General features: G+C 35.7%; 1 protein-coding gene across 40 annotated transcripts in view; it reads left to right on the forward strand.

Annotated features, from left to right (window-relative positions):
* Positions 1-19,390, forward strand: part of PTPRD (protein tyrosine phosphatase receptor type D) — a 2,308,100-nt gene that overhangs the window by 1,390,575 nt on the left and 898,135 nt on the right. The window lies entirely within an intron of this gene.

Genomic DNA, 19,390 nt, shown 5'->3' on the forward strand with positions numbered 1-19,390 from the left:
TTAAGACATATCTTGCAGAGTCCAGAAAACTATTATGTTATAAAGCAATGATGTACTTTCTTCAGTAAAGATAGTAAAGCAGTTAGCACATACTTAGAAAATTTAAGTGTGATTTCATTTAAAAGTCATTAATGGATGAAATAAACTAGGTAAGCCAGTTTAAGTTGTTGTAAGTCATAAAGATATAAAAATATAACCATAATTAATACATTTACCTTAATTATTAATAATGACTTTAGTTTAAATTTTCCAATTTTCACTGTAGACTATTGGATTATCTAAACTAGAGCAGAGATATTTTATTATCCCCCATTTTCAGCACTTCTTTCAAAGTTATAAATGAAAGCCATACTTAAATTTCAATAATGGAGCCAAATCAGAGGCAGTCTTAGAAAGAACATGCCAAATAAGAATAACTCTGTTGAAAATGAAGTTTACACAATGAGAACCACCTATTTAAAATTGAAAATTTTCCTGAAATGGCCTTTCCCTTTCTCCCTCCCCATACACATAATATCCAGCAAACACAATACCTTTTTATCTGAAACTTATCTAAAATAAACTTCACTAAAGCAGGAGTCATGTGCCTAGGCTTCTTACTCTTGAGTCTATCACCAGTTCTGTGTGGGATCTGAGGGAGTCACTGACTGTAGCTGCCTGTCTCTCTCTCAACTTCCTCATTTGTAAGAATCTTGAGGAAATCTCCAATACTCCTTCTAAAGTTAATCTTTGAGTAGTCTTTATAGAATGTTCTGGCCTTGTACAAAACCAACATGATCTTCTAATCAGATGAAAGTAAGCAGATTAGTAGAAATACATTTGTTATATTCAATACTTAGTTCTATATCCTTTTTATACATAAACATGGTCTTCTGAATTCAAAATATTCATTTCAGCCATGCAGGCATCATTCCAGGTGTATAGGAAAAAGGACTGGACATTTAGGGAATAAAAATGGAAAGCTAATGAATATGTAATGTACTCAGCCGAACTCTTCACCAGAGACATATCATTTATAATCCTCAGTTCTTCAGTTAATACTCAATTATAATTAAACCACGTGCATTTGATTTGCATTGTCAATGCACTTTGCCTGATAATGTGTTGCTTTTATCCTGTTTTTCTCAAGTACCAAGTTTTTCAATAATACCAATTTGCTTTAGTGGAATGATGTCTACTTTCATAGAGAGATGTTCTTTGATAGTAACAGAATCCATAAAATACTTTTAAAAAAAAATGAAGGCATAAAAAAATAAAATAAAATAAAAATAAAAATAAAAAAATAAAAATAAATAAATAAATAAATAATGAAGGCATTTGTTAGGCATAGGCTGTTTCATCAGAATATACCTAGTTTATTTTACAATGGTAAAATTGCCAAGACTTAGAGAGCATTCTGATTGAATCATGAATATTCCAAAGGGGTAGATTAATCTGTGTGAACTAGAGAACTCTGCTGAAACTGCTGTTTAACATTCTAAAGTGTGGAATTCATCTTCTTACAGCACAAAAGAGCTTCCTATAATAAAGATTTTTTATAACAGCAATAAGGCAGCTCAGTGGGGTGTGGTTTTCATGAAATAATCACACTTCTGAGAGATTAGACATTGTGCCTTATGCTGTACAATCCCCTCAAGTATTATGATGACATGTTGATGCCACCTTCCTCACACAGCTCTATTCCTCAGTTACTCAGTGGGCCCTTCCAAAAATATCTGCCCACTTAGAGCTATATTATAAACAAGCTGGGGATCTATAATACAGTATTAGTGCTTTATCACATCACAGTTTTCTTTATGTTTCTCATAAGTAGAAATTCTTATACCTTTCCATTGTAGTTCAGATTTAAAACACACAAACCAAAAATATAGTTACAGTAAGAAAAAGTCATAGTTTAGTAATATGGACTGTATACTTGTTGCAGTTTAGCTAATAATTATGCAAGTCATCCATTATTAATCTGCATTGTTTTTTAAATGAGGCATCCATTAAGAGTTCTGGCATAAATTTGAATATTGTACTGTAAAATTAACCAAGAATATATGTTAACATTAAAATATATTCCTTCAAATTTTCAAAAATTATTACATGGGGAATATGTCACTTTTATTCGCAGTTCACTTCAAACTGTAAACAACATCTATTGATATTTTCAGTGATCTCCTAATGCTAATAGTTTGAAGACAGATAATAGGGTGTATCTGTTGTTTCTCATTGGCAAAGATAATTGTATTCTTTTGCATATTTCATCTGTTTTCATGTTTAGACAGAATATTAAGAAAATATATGGTAGGGACCTATAAATGCCAGTTATAAGTAGAGTTTTTGATTTATTAAGCACTTTTCTAGAACTATGCCAAAATATTAAGCTTTGTGGGCATTACTCTACATTTTTGACATTATGGAATAAATTTTTTAAAGTTGCTTTGAAATGCTACATAATTGAAAATTCCATTATAAGTAATGTCGCACTCCCTGTGTTCTAGAAAATATATGCCTAGCTTGAAGTGCTATTTATTTCAAAAATAATGCCATTTTTAAACACAGAACTCTTGTAAAAGATGAATAGCATGTTTTAAGCTAATGGTACAATTAACCAAAGTTTCAGTTTATGTTAAGGCCTGGAAGTTGTTTGCTAAACTTTCTGGGCAACGAATCTAGTGGTCTATCACAGGCTATAGTAACAAAAGGTCAAGCTATTAAATTAAATTAATAGATTACTTTTGCCTACAATAAGAAAAATAATACTAAAAAAATTTGTAAGTTTTTCCTAAGAATATTAATATTGTTACAGTGGATACATTTGGCAGTTCTAGTTGTGGAAGAAGGTTCCAACACAATGGACAAAATTAACCCTTGCTTTTATTATGAATTTTATAACATTGATTGATTTAAACTTTAATGTCTATAAAGATCACTTCAGGATTTTGTTAAAATGCAGATTGTGACTCAGTAGGTCTAGGGTGGGGTTTCAGAGTCTATATTTCTAATAAGCTCTGAAGTGATGACTATATTTCTTGTTTAGGTACAGCCTTTGTGCAACATCATGCCGTAATCTTGTATCATTCCTTTGTCTTCTTCTGCTACACGTGACAGATTGCTAACAGGTTTTGGTTGTTGCTATGGACAGAATTCTGGTCCTCCAAAATGTATATGCTAGAACCCCAACACCCAATGTAACTGTATTTGGAGATAGGGCCTTTGAGGAGATAGTTCAGTTTAAATAAGGTCATAAGAGTATAGTTACAGATTGGGGTCCTTATGAAAATATACACTAGAGAGGTCACTCTCTGTCTCTGCCATGGAGCACACAAGGAGAGGATACTGTCTGTGAGCCAGAAAGAGAGCCCTCTCCAGAGATCTAATCAGCCAGCACCTTGATTTCAGGCTTCCCAGCCTCCAGACATGTGAGGTAATATATTTCTGTCCTTTAAGCCATTCAGTCTATGATATTATGTTGTGGCAGCCCAAGCCAACTAATACAGATGTTATTGTTTTGTCTTTTGCTTTCTTTCCTCCCATATTTTACATGAGGAAGTAAAGTTAACCAAATTAGGAAGCCAGTGTAACCAGAAGCAAGTTTTCTGCTGTTGCTCCGAATTCTATCCTGATCATGTCGTGCATCATCATTGATTGGCTGAGCAAGAAAGATGATGCTTTTCTCAGTTTGCCAATGAATGCATTTAATTTTCCTTAGTTACTACATTATTCCTGTTAACAAGGCAAATTGTTGAGGCAATCTCTTAAAGCCTTAGAGTAGAAATTCCAGGCCGATACTTGAAAAAAGTTGTACCTGGTTGATTTCATGGCCTCAGCCTCTGCCATGTCTTCACACCCGATATTTCAACCAGGGAGAGGGACAGAACTGAAGGCAGTTGTCATGGCTCTTTCACCTCTCAGAATATGGAGGTGGGCATCCTGGCTGCTGCCAATCAGTTAGCCTCCCCCTACTTTCCTACTCATACACCAGGTTATCAACCTGCAAGTGTCAGCGAAATAAATTGTAGTACTTCTTCAGTAAAAGCTGGAGGGATCTATTATATTGCATGACTATAAGGATTATCTTTTGAATTATAAAAATACAAAATGGCTGTGGGGACAAACTGATTTTGTGAAATAGAAGTTTGCTTAAGTTAGCCACATTCCTACATATAGTCAAATTACATTTTACAGTATATGTCAAATGTAGTTGACTGTGCTGTGGGAACACTAACTACATCAATATTTGAATTCAACCCCCCGAAATGCAAATGAATGGATACTAATGTCTATTCAAAGCACTTCATTTGCATTATGGAAAGATGTGCTATTATATCATGGAGCATCCCCTTGCTTTTTAAAATCCACCTATTTTTAGAAAGTTTCAGAAACAGTTTTACAAAGAATATATCCCCAATGCACAAAGGAGGCAAATTAAAACAAGGTTATCAAGACCAAATATGTTTGGGCTAACTTAGTTAGTGTATTGGCCTTCATTTGGTAAGATTTATCAGTAATGTTTTCTGCCTCTAAACTCAAAAAAACTTGTCATTTTGCAATATGAAGCCTTCTAGATAGTGCTTTAAAAAAAAAAAAAAAAGCAAAAGCAAGTTTATTAAGAAAGTAAAGAATGGTTACCCCATAGGCAGAGCACTAAAAGATAGTGCTTTTAGTAACATGTACGATAATTATTTGAATGTGTCAATTTATTATAATACTCTAAAAATGTCACAGGCATGAGCTTAGGTAGTCCTTCAATGATTTATTTTCATCCAAATATTTAATTTGAGTTACCTAAAGGAAAAGGTTCACAGCATTTTCTCCCATTTTTCTCTAAGTAAACTTCTCTAAGTAAACAGTTAAGTCCTTCAAGTTCTAAGCTTTTCAAGAGTATTTTATGATACCGTTTATTTCAATATGAGTTTGTATATCACTGTGAAAAGTCCGTATCAAATGGATGAAAAAAACTACAGAATGCAAATTGTATTGAGCTAATGAAGAACAAAAAGCTTCCCTTTACCATACTCCCAATCTTTTGCTGAAATTGGGGCAGATGCCCATTTCCTGCAGAGAATTGCAAAACTGGGAACATGCAGCTGCCAGATTTTGACTCTCCACCACGTGTAGAACTCTCGGGGTGGAGGTGAGAATTCTGATCCACCTTCTGCCTACACTCCACAGAAAATGTTTCCAAAGGTTTACTTGTGCTCAATGTCTAATCCTTCCACCAGAGAATCAAGTTTGTTGTTGATACAGGGATTGCTCTTGATACATTTGAAGAGTTTTCCTTTGCTTGATTGTGTGTTTCAATGTAAACAGGGTTATTCTATAGTGAAAAAATATGTATTATTGGGAAAGAATTTAAAATGTATCTCTATGACTTTAAATACAAACTGAGCAGCTGCTTTAAACTTTAAGGAATTTGGCTTTTAGCCAAATGTTTAAGGACATGTCTTTGGTATTAGATTCCTTGCTATAATGTTTTTTTTTAATTTAATAAGCACAGAAGATGCATTATCATTATGGAATAAATCATCTGTGAAATTTGATATTTTGAACAAAACAATCCCTGAAATATAACCCTATTTTTTAACCAGAGTAGTCTCTGAAAACAAAATCAATTGTACTATGTCAAGCTGTACATCTAGAGACCCTGTATTTCTAAAAATCTTTGCGGACAGTGTTTTTAAATCTGTAAAAGTTTGTAAATGCCTCATATCAGCCCAGAAAATTTTAACAATTCTATTTTTCCAATATTTAAATATCTGTACATTGAAATCTAAAAAGGATTTTCACATAAGCTTATGCATATGTAATAATGTACTATATTTTAATTGGCACACACGATGTGAAAAGAGACTTTGTTTAGTGGAAAAATTGTGTACCAAAGTACCCCTTCCTTTCCTTGTAGTATATTCATTGATGCTTATGCTTTTTATTTTGCTACTTAACAGCTGGACTACACAAATGAGACATAGTTAAAAGGTCTATTTGGCTTCTTATATTTAAGGAATACCAAGACAATGCCCCAGGGAGGTTGCAGTGTTGCCTCTGGAAAATGTGGGGTGTGATTGTCTGGTAGTGTTTTTTACCTCATCAGCTGTGAGGGCCGGGCATTCATGACAGTGGAGAATGCTGCTCTTTGCTTGTATTCTCATACTACAAGAATAATGCTGATAACACTACCACACACAAAAGTCCCAGATTTAGTTGCAGTGCTCACCAGTCTTACCTGTCCCATTATATATGTTACAGTCCCAGATTTAGTTACAGTGCTCACCAGTCTTACCTGTCCTATTATATATGTTACCAAAGGACTTAGCTTTCATTTGTCTCACTTAGAAGGCTTCCACAGAGGAGTAAAAACACCAGTGTCCTTTCTATACCTAAAATTGTCAGATCTATTTATATTGGAAAGGCATTTCATTTTATTTTTCTTGTCAGAATGAGACTGAAATCTTTTATATTACTGAGAAAAAGAGGTGCAGGATTAAACTCCGTAAAATTTTCATCTAATGGCCACTAGTCTTGTTTTAACATTGAAATGGCTTTTAAAAATGAAGTGTGACAGGGAGAAAGAAGGTAAAGTGAGCATCAAGCAACATTCAAGGCCTATCTAATCCGGATCTATGAGTTGCATAGGCTTGATTAGAAAACTATAAAGAGAAAAAATTGAAACCAAAACAAGACAGAAGTTTGACATTGTGAGGAGAATATTGAGGATAGCCAGTATGGTTAGAAAACGAAAGAAGCAATTCCCAAAGATGCTTTATTTTCTTTATTCAGTCCAATGCAACATTAATTAATTTGCTGCTGTGTTCCAAGCCTGAAGATCAGGTGTTCCTTAAACAGATAGTTATATGTTCTATTTTCAGACCCCAGAGGTCTCAGAAACAAACAGAGTGAACATGAACGGCATAACTGTCATACAATGGAAAACATGCTTTGTTAGCAACATGAAGACAGAACTATTGCACGCCATAGATAAAAATAAATTTATGTATTAATTATGTAAGAGAGCAGGGGACCAAGAAGGCTTCAAAAAGGAAGCCGCTTCTGAAATACTTTATCAGAAAACATATGGACAAGATAATACTGGACAAATGCAAAGAGGAATTTGGAATGCTGGGCGGGGTTTTGGTGGAGATGAGGTTTTAAAGAGTAGAAATGGCTCCAAGGAAGGTTATGTCAAGACTGCCTGGGGCTAAGTTTTGAAAAGCCTTCAATATAAAAAGGAAGTCTGGACTTTATTCTGGCAGGCCCTTAGAAACCAGAGAAACTTTTTAAGGAAGGGAATAATATGCTCAAGTTTGTGTCTTAGGAAGATAGCTGTGTAGATGGAGTCCTGAATGGATAAAAGATCCGACATAGCCAATATACTCCCAGATGAGAGGTTGCTGGTTGTGCTAAGGTAATTGCTGTGTCAAAGAAGAGGACATAATGAATTTGAGTGTTGCCCAGGTTTATTCCAAGGAACACTAGTTCAAAGTGATATGCCTTAAAAAGAGATTTGGTAAAGTAACAACTCTGGGAAATATTGAATCCTATTTTATGTATTTGTAGCCCATATAAAACACTTATGAGGTGCCACGTAGGCTTCTTAAGTACCCTACAAATACTCATTTAATTCTTATACAAGACCCTTATAAAGTAGGTTCTATTATCATCCACATTTTACAGATGAGAAACGTCTTGCCTATCCAGGATCCCCAACATTAGGAAGAGACAGAGTTGCAAAGGGAACAAGTGGCCTTTAAACTGCCAGCCCTACAGCCTCCCAATGGAATCTCTTTGGCTAAAGGGGCCCTTAGTTCTCATTTGCATATAAGTTGTCTGACTAGTCTTAAGGATTAAAAAAAATGTTAACACTGGCATTTCTTAAACATATTGCTTCTTTGAATTTTTTTGCCCTCTACTCTTTAAAATCCCGCAGAACTAATGCCCTCTGAAGCCCAATGTGGGAAATAATAGAAAAAAAAAATAGAAATAATTCAGAAGAAAAAACAATAAATGTTGGTAACCAAAAGTCATTTAACTGTTCCATTTTAAATTATTTTAAGGTTACTTATTTTTATATTAACACAGTTACAGATTTTACAAAGAAGTATTTCATTATATCAATGTCTATAATAACCCTAATATTATTTCAATAAAGAGGAGAGGGTTGTTTCATTCTAAAATAAAAATCAGAAGAAAAAGAAAGATAAGGCACAAAAAAGAGGAATGACACCAAGCTTGGTCTTTCTAGACCCAAGCTGAAGACTTATAAGAACACCTACAATTGCCAGCTTTACTCTTTAACTTCTCCCTGTCCTGTTTTTATTATTCTCAGCTGCCTTGAGCTTTCACTCTAACATCACTCTGAACCTGGAAGATGACAGCTGTGTAGTTAATCAGGCTTAGTCTTTGAGGCTGGAGAGGGAGGAATAAAAAGAAAGGGCATGTAGAAGGGTGGCTCAACATAGGATTTGAAGTTTAAAATTCCTAGGCTCAGGATTACATATTTTATCCCATTTCTTTTCTGTAACCCTGCGAAGCAAGTAGTATAATTAGCTCCATATCATAGAGGAGAAAACTGAGGTAGAGAGAGGTAAGTGGCTAGGATTTGGGAGCTGGTGACTATCTAGCATTGGCATCCTTATTTTAATAGGTAACATTTGTTGTGTCTATATTCCAGGCATTGTACAGTACTGAGTAAAATGTATGTCAAGGTACATACAAAATCATATGCAATTTTTACAGCTCTGTGAGGTAGTCCCTATTATAATCCCCATTTAAAAGGTGACTAAACTGAGACTTAGAAGGTTGGTAACTATCCCAGTGTCACATAGCTAGTAAGGAATGGAATCAAAATTCCAATCAGGCAGGCTGACACCAGGTTGTGTGTTCTGAACCACACAGCAAGTACTGCCGATATTTATACAGGTGACACTCAACACAGAGGAGAAGGTGTCACAAAATGGCTTATGGTATTTCTTGCCCCTCATCTAGCAGAGTGTACAGTACTTGTCCATTTACTAATCTGTCTCCTCCACCAGACTGTTGACTCCATCAGGGTAAATACCGTACTATTTTACTGTTGTGGTATTCTGACTCCCTAGCACAATTCTTGATACATAGAGGATTTTATGAATGATTCTACAGTGAATCAATGAATCAATGTACGATGGAATGAAGAAAGTCATGAACAGCTACATGTGTTACTTGTAAAGCAGGGTTTAACCCAGTTGTATTAGATTAACCTCCTGGGTTGTACAGCCCCCCGAGGAGCTGCTCCCTTCATCCCAACTCCACCTCACTGTGCCTCAGCTCCACAATCTGGTGCCCAGTTCCTGCAGCAGTAGGGGAAATTCCTGCCAAAACAGAGGCCTCAGTCTTTCCCTTTTCTCCCCCTATTCTGCTTAGCCCATGGAGCAGTGGAAATTTCCACCCATTGTAATCCTTATATTTTGTAATATATTTTCATATAAGTTATCACATTTGATTTTTATAGCAATTCTGTGTGGTAGGCAGGGTATTTTTATTTTCTCTCCAGAACTCAGGGAAGAAATTTTCAGTAAGTGGCTGAGTGGCAAATCTAGTTCTCTTGTAGCTCCATAACTTTCCCGGTGAACAAGTACAAGTATGTAACTGCTCCATTGCATAACCTGGGTTAAACTACTCTCAGGCGTGACTTCTGCAACTGAGTCAATTAAGAGACACATGAAAGCAGGCTTTAAACATTTCCCACCAGCAGATGACTTCTAAAGGAAGTTTCTTCACAAATGCACATGGACCAATTTTGCTAGGTTGTAGTTTGAACTTGTTAACACACAAATGAATCATCAAACTGATCCTGCACTGGAACTATTGTTCCAAGAAAGTAGGCCAAACAGTAGCACTGCATTTGAACAAATATATAAGTAGTGTGTGTTCAAGAGGCAGCAGAATGTCATGATTAAGAGCATAGACTCTGAACCCAGAAGGGCTCTTTCAAATACTAGTTCTTCCATTGTACAACTGTGTTATCTTGATTACGTTACTTAACATCTCTGGGCTTTAATTCCTTCATCTGTTAAAAGTAATACTGTTAGTACATATCACACAGGCTTGCTGAGACAACTACATGAGTTAATATATTTATATAGTGCCAACCACACAGTAGGCACTATGTAAATGTACGTATGAATATTATTTTTATAATGTATCTTTGCAAAAAGCTTTGAAGAACATTAGAAGGGCTAGATAAAAATATTGGCATTTTTAGCTTCTCTAAAAGTTTAAAAAAACAAATGTGTACAAAAAAGTCACAGAGAGGTCTCATTGTCAGTTTTACCCTGGTAAAGACATTAAATGGCCTTATTTGCTTTCTCCTCATTGAGAAGCTCTAATAAGTTTGATCAGCTTTCCCTCTCCCACCCCCTGCTTTGTAGTAGAAGTTAAAAAAAAAAAAAATCCTCCTCCCTTAACTGCTTTAACGTTTAACAGTCACCAAGAGAAACTGTTCCATCATGATGTCTTCCGAGTTAGTGGACTAAAACAAATTCAGCCTGTTTAATCGTATGGCATCAGGCAATGCTGAAAATGCAATTTGTTGTGAAATTTGTTTTTGCATTTGCTATTAGAAGCCAAGTGTTCAGCTCTTTTGCAGCTTTCCACTGGACCATATCGGGGAACACACTAGCTGGAGGGCATCTGGAGCGCTGATCACTCAGAGGGAAACGGAACAGCTGTGTTTTTGACAGCTGGAGCGGGCCTGATGTCCATCAACAAATGTCCCGGATACTTTGCACTTCTCCTTAGTTAGTAGGGGGCAGGCAACACTCTGTTGGTTTGGGAATGAGAATTCTTCCATGGTTACCATCTTGTTTGGGTGTTAGAGGATGGATGTTAAGCACTGGAACATGTTTACATTTATCTATTGTTCCACCAAATATTTGCTATCATTCTTATTATCATACCCAGTAAGAAAAAAAAGAAGATGAAGCTATTCTAGAAAAGTGAGCAAATAAAAGTACAAACAAGAAAAGCTACACAAAAAACAAAGCTGAACAAGGGATAAGGAGACCCTCAGAATCGGTTGCATTTTTCTTGCTTGTTTATTGTCAGAGAGAGAGAGAGATGATAGATAAATATTTTGATCAAAAGGAATGCTGTGAAGGGATGAATAATCAGCTCTTCTTTAGTGTCCTTTAGCACCTTACTTTCATCTCACATGAAAGTGTCTCATGTGAATATGAACTTATTATTCAGGGACACTGTTTGATGCTAACTGTGCCTTTTGCATAATATGTCTGTATATTTGAATACAAAGTGACTAAAATTTATACCTTTATAAAATTGTAATAAATATAACCGATTCCCAAATGAGGTGGACCTAACCAATGGTTGCCTATTATCAAAAACAAACAAACAAACAAACAAAAACAAAAAACAAACAAACAAACAAAAACCAGGAAAACAGGGCATTTGATTTTTCAAGTGCGGTTTTAAATGAAGTGATTTTATTTAATTACAATGTATTGCACTTAGCAAAGAATACTTTCACATACCAATAACTGTGCACAAATAACAGAGTAACACTGTGTTTTGTGTAAACTTTTGTTGATGTCTATGCATCAAATGGAAAAATCTTTCCTGTTGTCCCCAAACCACAAGGCTTCTCAAAGTCCCCCTACACTCCCAACTCTTCTAACTTAATGATACTTTAAAGCATTTATGCCTCTCAGTTAATGAGTTCAGCTAAAGAGATGTAAAGTCAATTCTCTGTAAGAAGATCTTGAAACAGAATCCGAAACCACTGAATATAGTGGTATATAAGAGCACCTTGAGAAGCTGAGTTAGAACTTTCACATAAGAGCCTATTTTGGGATTTGATGTGCATTGTTTCAACTTCATTTAATAAGTAATCATGTTATAATTAAAATTTTAATCACCATCTTACTCTTAACCTGACCTAAAAATACAGGTCACAGTTATAGGAGTTAGAATCTATAGAATCTTATAGAACTCTAGGCTAATTCCATAAGTTACAGTGATAAACCAAAGGCACGGGAGTTCAAATGACCTCAAGTCACATACTATAGAAGGAAACCCAGATCTAACTCCTAATCCCTTGTTTTTTTCACCTCACACATTGCAAAGTGGAAACTATGTAATGGTTGAAATGTGTCACACAAGAGTGACACACCAACTGTTCTCTCAGTAGGAATCGTCTTGAGTCCAATAACCCATATCTGTATTAGTTCCTTAAATGATAATCAAAACATACTCATTAAGTCTGTGAATGGCCTTGGCTGTATGTGCAAAATACTTCTATCTCAACATGCCGGGTTTCTTGCTCCTTCTTCTGTTTTTCTCCCAGCTTTCTATTGACTGGCTGTGTAGGGTATTTTTAAAATGCAATAAGCTAGCAGTTAAAACAAGTTAATTTTCTTGGCTGCTCAATGGATTTGACCAAAGTGTTTTTGCAGTAATATACAATTAATAGCGTTAAAATCACAAGGTATAAACAGACTGACTAAATAGTGAGGAGGCAACAATAGGAATGTGTAGAGAGTAGCTGGAAGAAACTAAAAGCTAGCTTAAAAGAACTGTTTCAGCATAGGGAAAAATCACAGAGGCCTAGGGGTGGCAGGAGACATTTGATGTGTATTAGTGATATTATTGTTATTTTCCTTAGTCTTATGGCAATAATTTAAGGCTGTTGTCAAATGTAAATCTGTTTTCAAATGTGCTAATAGAATATTTTAAACAATGAAAAACATTACCTAAGAACATGGAATTCACCAATGAATAGCGATGGATATCATAAAATACAAACATCTTTACCCCTCTCAGTGGTGGGTATTGCCCATACAAAACACTGAAATAATTATTCTGTTTCCAGGCAAAATCCAGTTTTGATGCTATTGTTCTTATAAAGAATCAGAATTGATGAGTATGTTCAAGAAACAAAAATGTTTGCTTCCAAAATTTTATGTTCATTAAACTTGGGGAGACAGCATAGATCACTAAAAAGAGTGCAGATATTAAAATTTTCTAGAACTGGTTTCAAATCTTGGCGGGCTGCAACACTGAAACAGTTGTGTAACCTGGGCTAAGTTACTCAGCCTGGCTGAAAATAAAGTTCTTTAATTTCAAAATGAAAAAAAAAATAGTACCGGTTTCTTAGGCTATTTATGAGGATTAAATGACATAATATGTGCAAAGCACAACAAAGAGCCTTTGACAAAGTCAATACCAAAAATTTGATGGTTATTGTTTTTCTCTTAAACATGTTACATGTAATTGTTTATTAAGAATCTAATTATTAAGGCTTTTTGGTATATGTCAAATATTTTGTAGCTTAAAGGTCTTGTAATTTAACTTCTTAATATCATTGAGAAGAAACCTTAGCTCTTGTGTGTGTGTGTGTGTGTGTGTGCACGCGCGTGCGCGCACTGGGGGAGAGGAAGGAAGGAAAGAAAGAAGGAAGGAAGGAAAACCAGTGATGAAAGCTAATATTTATACAGTACTTAAAAAATATGCCCAACACTCTTCTAACTGCTTTACAAACATTAATTCCTATATTCCTAATGAGAAACTTAGGACACAAGACCTATTATCACTCTCATTTTAAAGATGAGTATACTGAGGTTTTAAAAAAGGTAATATGGCTGAGGTCTCAGAGCCAGTAAATAATTAGGCTATGTTTGAGTTGACACAATTGAGCTTCAGAGTCTGTATGATTAAATACCAGACAATACAGACCTTTATAAGTAAATATGAAAAGAGACATAGATGGGTCTGTATGTGTGGCTTACCTATGACTGTGGAAAAAAATGCCAGAATGTACTCCAACACAAACATACACACACACACACACTCACACACATGTATTGCCTTGATATTTGCAAGGACAAAAACAAATGCTCTTTAAGCAAACACTATTAAGGAACTATGTTTATCTTTATTCTCAACTTCCAAAGAGAGGAAGAAAAATAAGAAATTTCAGAAAAATAAAAATAATAATTAAGAAATAGGAAAATAGAACCTATGAGAAATGATTTTTAAAAGCCTGGTTTCTATTGAAGAGAAAAAAAAAGGAAACAAAATTAACCACTTGTGCATATTGAAACTAAAGATACATTTGTGCCAGGGAGCAAAATTAGTAAGTTCACAACAAAAAAAAAATAGTTGCCTTTGTTTCCTGGCCAAAGAGAAAGGAGATGTTTAGGATGTGGCAAGTCATTTGTATGTGGCATACATGTGGCACATGTATGTGGCATGTGGCATGTGGCAAGTCATTTGTATGAAAGTAATAATCCAAGTCCATTAAAATAAATTCCAGAAACATTCGCAAGTGTTCTCCAGCAAAAAAATGGTAAGAGATGTTTAAATATGATTCAAAAGAAGCCAGGAAGGAGAAAAGTGGAACTAACTTTATAATAAAGTTCAAAAGTTATGTTTTTTGATGAAAACAAGAAAACAAAGGAGTAGGCATTAAAATAAATTATTTAAATGTTTCATGGCAAATTAAGAAATTTTCAAATCCCAAAGTATCTTTGGAATGAACAAGTTAAATTTTGCAACAAAATGTGGAAAACGCAGTGATTCTTAATATTATTATACATATGGATGAAACTCACCTGTTATATATATTTTAATACCCAATTCTTGAGTTTCAGATTCGTTTTGAAGAGTTACAGCTAATACATTATTTGCGGAGATAATTCTCTATGGATCTTTTGCATTTCTGCGTATCTAGTGAGCAGAGATGCTGGCTGTCTTTTCCAGACTTTTCAAGGTTGTGAGGAGCTTTGGAGGATAGAAATTGTTTGTTTCTCTGGAGCCAAGGGCAAGTATTTTACTGTTCAGTAAAATAATGAAAACATTTTCCGCTGGGGCAAAGGTTGGAAAGGCTCATTATAAAAGATTTGTGCTACCTTAGCTTAGGACACAAATCTACTGAGTGATAATCATCTATCTGGGCCCTTCTGCATCACCCCATGGGATCTCAGTTTAGGAGGAACCAATGAAAATATGCTGAAGCTCATGCTGCTTGCTCTGCTGAGAGTAATAAAGTCCTTTGTATCTGACCCAGGAGTTTCATATCTTCTGTCAGCATCCATGAAACCATGGTAGGCTAACTTACTAATTGCAAGTAGGGTAAAATCTGAGACAGGATATATATTTTTAAATATTTTCTATTGAAAATTTTAAACACTTATAAAAATCAACAGAATAGTTTAATGAATTCTTTCTGAGGCCATCACCCACTTCAACAACAATCAACTCATGAACAGTCTGGTTTATTTATAGTCCTGTCTCATTTCAACCATCCCCTATAAAATAGTAGTATTTTGAAGCAAATTCCAGACATCATATCATTTGATACACAAATATTTCAGTAGATATCTCTAAGATTTAAAAAATATGCCACAATACCATTAATACACCCAACATTAATTAACAATAACTCTTTAATGCACCAAAATACTGGTCCATCTCTAATTTTCAATTACCTTATAATGTCTTTAACAAATTACTTGTATCTGAATCCAGATGAACTCAACACAGTGAGGCTGATTGATATTTCCCTCTTCTGATCTCTAGGTTCTGCCTCAAATTTTTCTTTCTTATTCTTTGCAATTTATTTACTGAGGAAACACAGGTGTTTGACCCACAGTCTGAATTTTGTTCATTGCTTAACAATAGTGTCTTTTAATGTATATTTCTATCTTCTCCGTTTTCTACAAATTGCTAATTAGGAATAGAGGCTTAGTAAGATTCAGATCTCTTTACTCCCTTGAAACTACATCATTGGTGGGAGTATATTCTTTCAAGAGTTATATTGTCAGCCGGTCGCGGTGGCTCAAGCCTGTAATTCCAGCCCTTTGGGAGGCCAAGGCGGGCAGATCACGAGGTCAGGAGATCGAGACCATCCTGGCAAACACGGTGAAACCCTGTCTCTACTAAAAGCACAAAAAAATTAGCCAGGCATATTGGCGGGTGCCTGTGGTTCCAGCTACTCGGGAGGCTGAGGCAGGAGAATGGCGTGAACCCGGGAAATGGAGCTTGCAGTGAGCCGAGATCGCGCCACTGTACTCCAGCTTTGGCGACAGAGCGAGACTCCGTCTCAAAGAAAAAAAAAAAAAGAGTTATATTGTCTCTGGGTTTCTTTCTTCTTTGTAGTTTGAGACCATTGATGCTTAACTTTTAGATTCATTAATTCATTAGTGTCTACAAACTAATGATATTCCAATTTTTTCGTATCTTCTTTGTTTCCTTCTACATAGAGAAACTTTCCATAAATACTAATTGGTTCACTTAAGACAGATAGGAAAAACACTTGGTATGTTCCCCTTATTTTCTATTCTTGAGGATAATTTTAAAGATTATTAAATTTAGTTTGATAAATATGTAAATATTAACATAGTTACAAAGTAAACTCTACAAAGCAAAATACCAAATAAAGGGAACATATCAAATATTTATCTTATCCCCTCCATGTGAATTAAAATGTGAAGATAGATCTTAACTTTCATTTATTTATTTTGTATCCTATACCCTCACCTCTCTTTAGAAACAACTTTTGAAAACCAGACTTATGGTTTGTCCTCCAAAGTGTTTCTTTAAAAAACATAAGCAGATGGCGGGGCATGGTGGCTCACGCCTGTAATCCCAGCACTTTGGGAGGCCGAGGCGGGCAGATCAGAAGGTCAGGAGATCGAGACCATCCTGGCTAACACGGTGAAACCCCATCTCTACTAAAAATACAAAAAATTAGGCAGGCGTGGTGGCGGGTGCCCGTAGTCCCAGCTACTCGGGAGGCTGAGACAGGAGAATGGCATGAACACGGGAGGCAGAGCTTGCAGTGAGCCGAGATCACACCACTGCCCTCCAGACTGGGAGAGAGAGCGAAACTCTGTCTCAAAAAAAAAAAAAAAAAAAAAAAAAAAAAAAAAAAAAAAAAGCAGACATATATGAATAGCCATACCACCTTTTTTCTTAGAAAAATAATGGCATACTATGTATTTGTCTCTTCCTTTCCTTTTTCACTAAAAGATATACTATGAAGATTGCTCTTGGAAGTATGTAGAGATATTTCTCGTTCCTTTTTGCAGTCATGGTTCTCTATTATATGGATGCACCGTAATTTATTCAACCAACCTGCCATTGATGGAAATTTGAGTTGTTTCAACTCTTTTACTATGACAAATAGTCTTACATTTAACAGCTTTGAGCAAATATTGTTAAGTATTTTTGCGAGCATATTTTTGCAATACATTACTGGAATTAGCATTTCTAGGTCAAAGGGTAAATGCACATTTAATTTGGCTAGATGTTGCCAAATTATCCTCTGTAGTAATTGCACCATTTTTCATACCTACCAGCAATGTAAGACAGAGCATGTTTTTCCACAAAGTTGATTTTTACAAAGCTCGACCAGCATTGTATGTTGTCAGATTTTGGGAGTTTTGTCAGTCTAATAGCTTTAGTTTATATTTTTATTTGGCTTTTTTTTCTTTGAACTGTTTCCCTAACTCATTTGTCTATTGTATGATTGATTTTTTTCTCTATTTTTAGAAGCTCTTTGTATTTTAGAGAAAGGCAGTTCATTTACTGACATCTCTCAAAGTAACATCTGCACCCCGAATTCTATGTGTAACTTAATGCTCCTGTGTCCAACTATCTACTCCCTGTCTCCATGCTGTTGTCCATTAAATATCTAATAATTAAAAGTTCAAAATGAAACTACTGCTTTCTCACCACACACCAACTCTTCTCTCCTAGATTCCCCCTACTCAGTTACAGCAAGTCCATCATTCTAGGTTATTGAGACCAAAAAGCTTAAGAGTCAAACTTGACTTCTTGTTTTTTTCAGTCATCACATGGACTCCATCAGCAATTTTTACTGGCTCTACTTTCAAAATAAATCCAGAATCTTCTCCTCAAATCCATCACTTCAACTCTGATTTGAGTCCCTATTATTTTCCACCTGGTTTATTACAATAGCTTTGTATTAGTCAGGGTTCTCTAGAGGGACAGAACTAATAGGATAGATGTATATATGAAAGGGAGTTTATTAAGGAGTATTGACTCACACAATCACAAGGTGAAGTCCCACAGTAGGCCATCTGCAAGCTGAAGGGAAAGGATGCCAGTCTGAATCCCAAAACCTCAAAAGTAGTGCAGCCTTCAGTCTGTGGCCCAAGGCCCAAAAGCCAGTGGAAAATCACTGGTATAAGTCCAAGAGTCCAAAAGCTAAAGAACTTGGAGTCTGATGTTCAAGGCCAGGAAGCATCCAACACAAAAGACAGATGAAGGCAGGAAGACTCAGCAAGTCTGCTCTTTCCAACTTCTTTTGTCTGCTTTATTCTAGCCACACTGGCTGGCAGCTGATTAGATGGTGCCCACCCACATTGAGGGTGAGTCTGCCTCTCCTAGTCCACTGACTCACATGTTAATCTCTTTTGGCAACACCCTCACAGACACACCCAAGAACAATACTTTGCATCCTTCAGTCCAATCAAGTTGATACTCAATATTAACCATCACAACCCTCCTAACTGATTTCTCTTGCCTCCCCCAACTCTCACTCCAGTATAGTTTTCACATAATTGCCAGTGTGTTCTTTAAAAAAACATGTTACATCATGTCATGCCTTTACGCACAACCCTCCAATGGTCCTCCTCTTGTAAAACTGAATGTCTTTTGAATGGTCTATAAAGCTGTATGTCATCTCCCACCACCCTCCATCATTACTTCTCTGACCTCAGCTTCCACTCTCTTCCCTATCACTCACTCAGCCCCAGCAACACTGGTCACCTTGTTCTTTGAGCAAACTCCTCTTGTTCTAGGCACAAGCCTTCTAATTTGCCAACCTCTAGAATGCTCTAAAAGCTATCTAGAATACTCTTCCCCCAATTATCTCCATAACTTACTTCCTCATTTTCTTCTCTGTGCTTGTAATGGCAACAATTATGTCACTTAAGCCTTCTCTTAAAACCCAAGATAAAATAACCCCACCCTCTGCTATACTCACTACATCCCTGTATCATGCTCTCCCCTTCCAGTCACTTAATGACAAATTGAAATAATTATTTGTTAATTGTGTTATTGCGTCCTTCTTCCACCTGAGACTAACCATGAGGGGGTGACATTATTAAGTTAACTGCTGCATGTACAATCTTCTAGGGCAGTACCTGGAATAAAGTAGGCATTCTACATATTTTTTATAAATGGGTGAATGAGTAAAAGAATGGATAAATAGATAGTTATACTGTATTGACTTGGCAATTACAGCAGACAGAAATATCTGAGTACAAGCAAAATGATAAAAACTAAAAGCCACAAAAAAGATATAAAATGTATGCTTAGTGCTAAGAAAACTTTGCTCAATGTCATTTTAGATAATGCAAAGAAAGAAGACTCTCTTAATGATGCT

Source organism: Pan paniscus, chromosome 11 (assembly GCF_029289425.2).
Source record: "Pan paniscus chromosome 11, NHGRI_mPanPan1-v2.0_pri, whole genome shotgun sequence".
NCBI classification, from domain to species: Eukaryota; Metazoa; Chordata; class Mammalia; order Primates; family Hominidae; genus Pan; species Pan paniscus.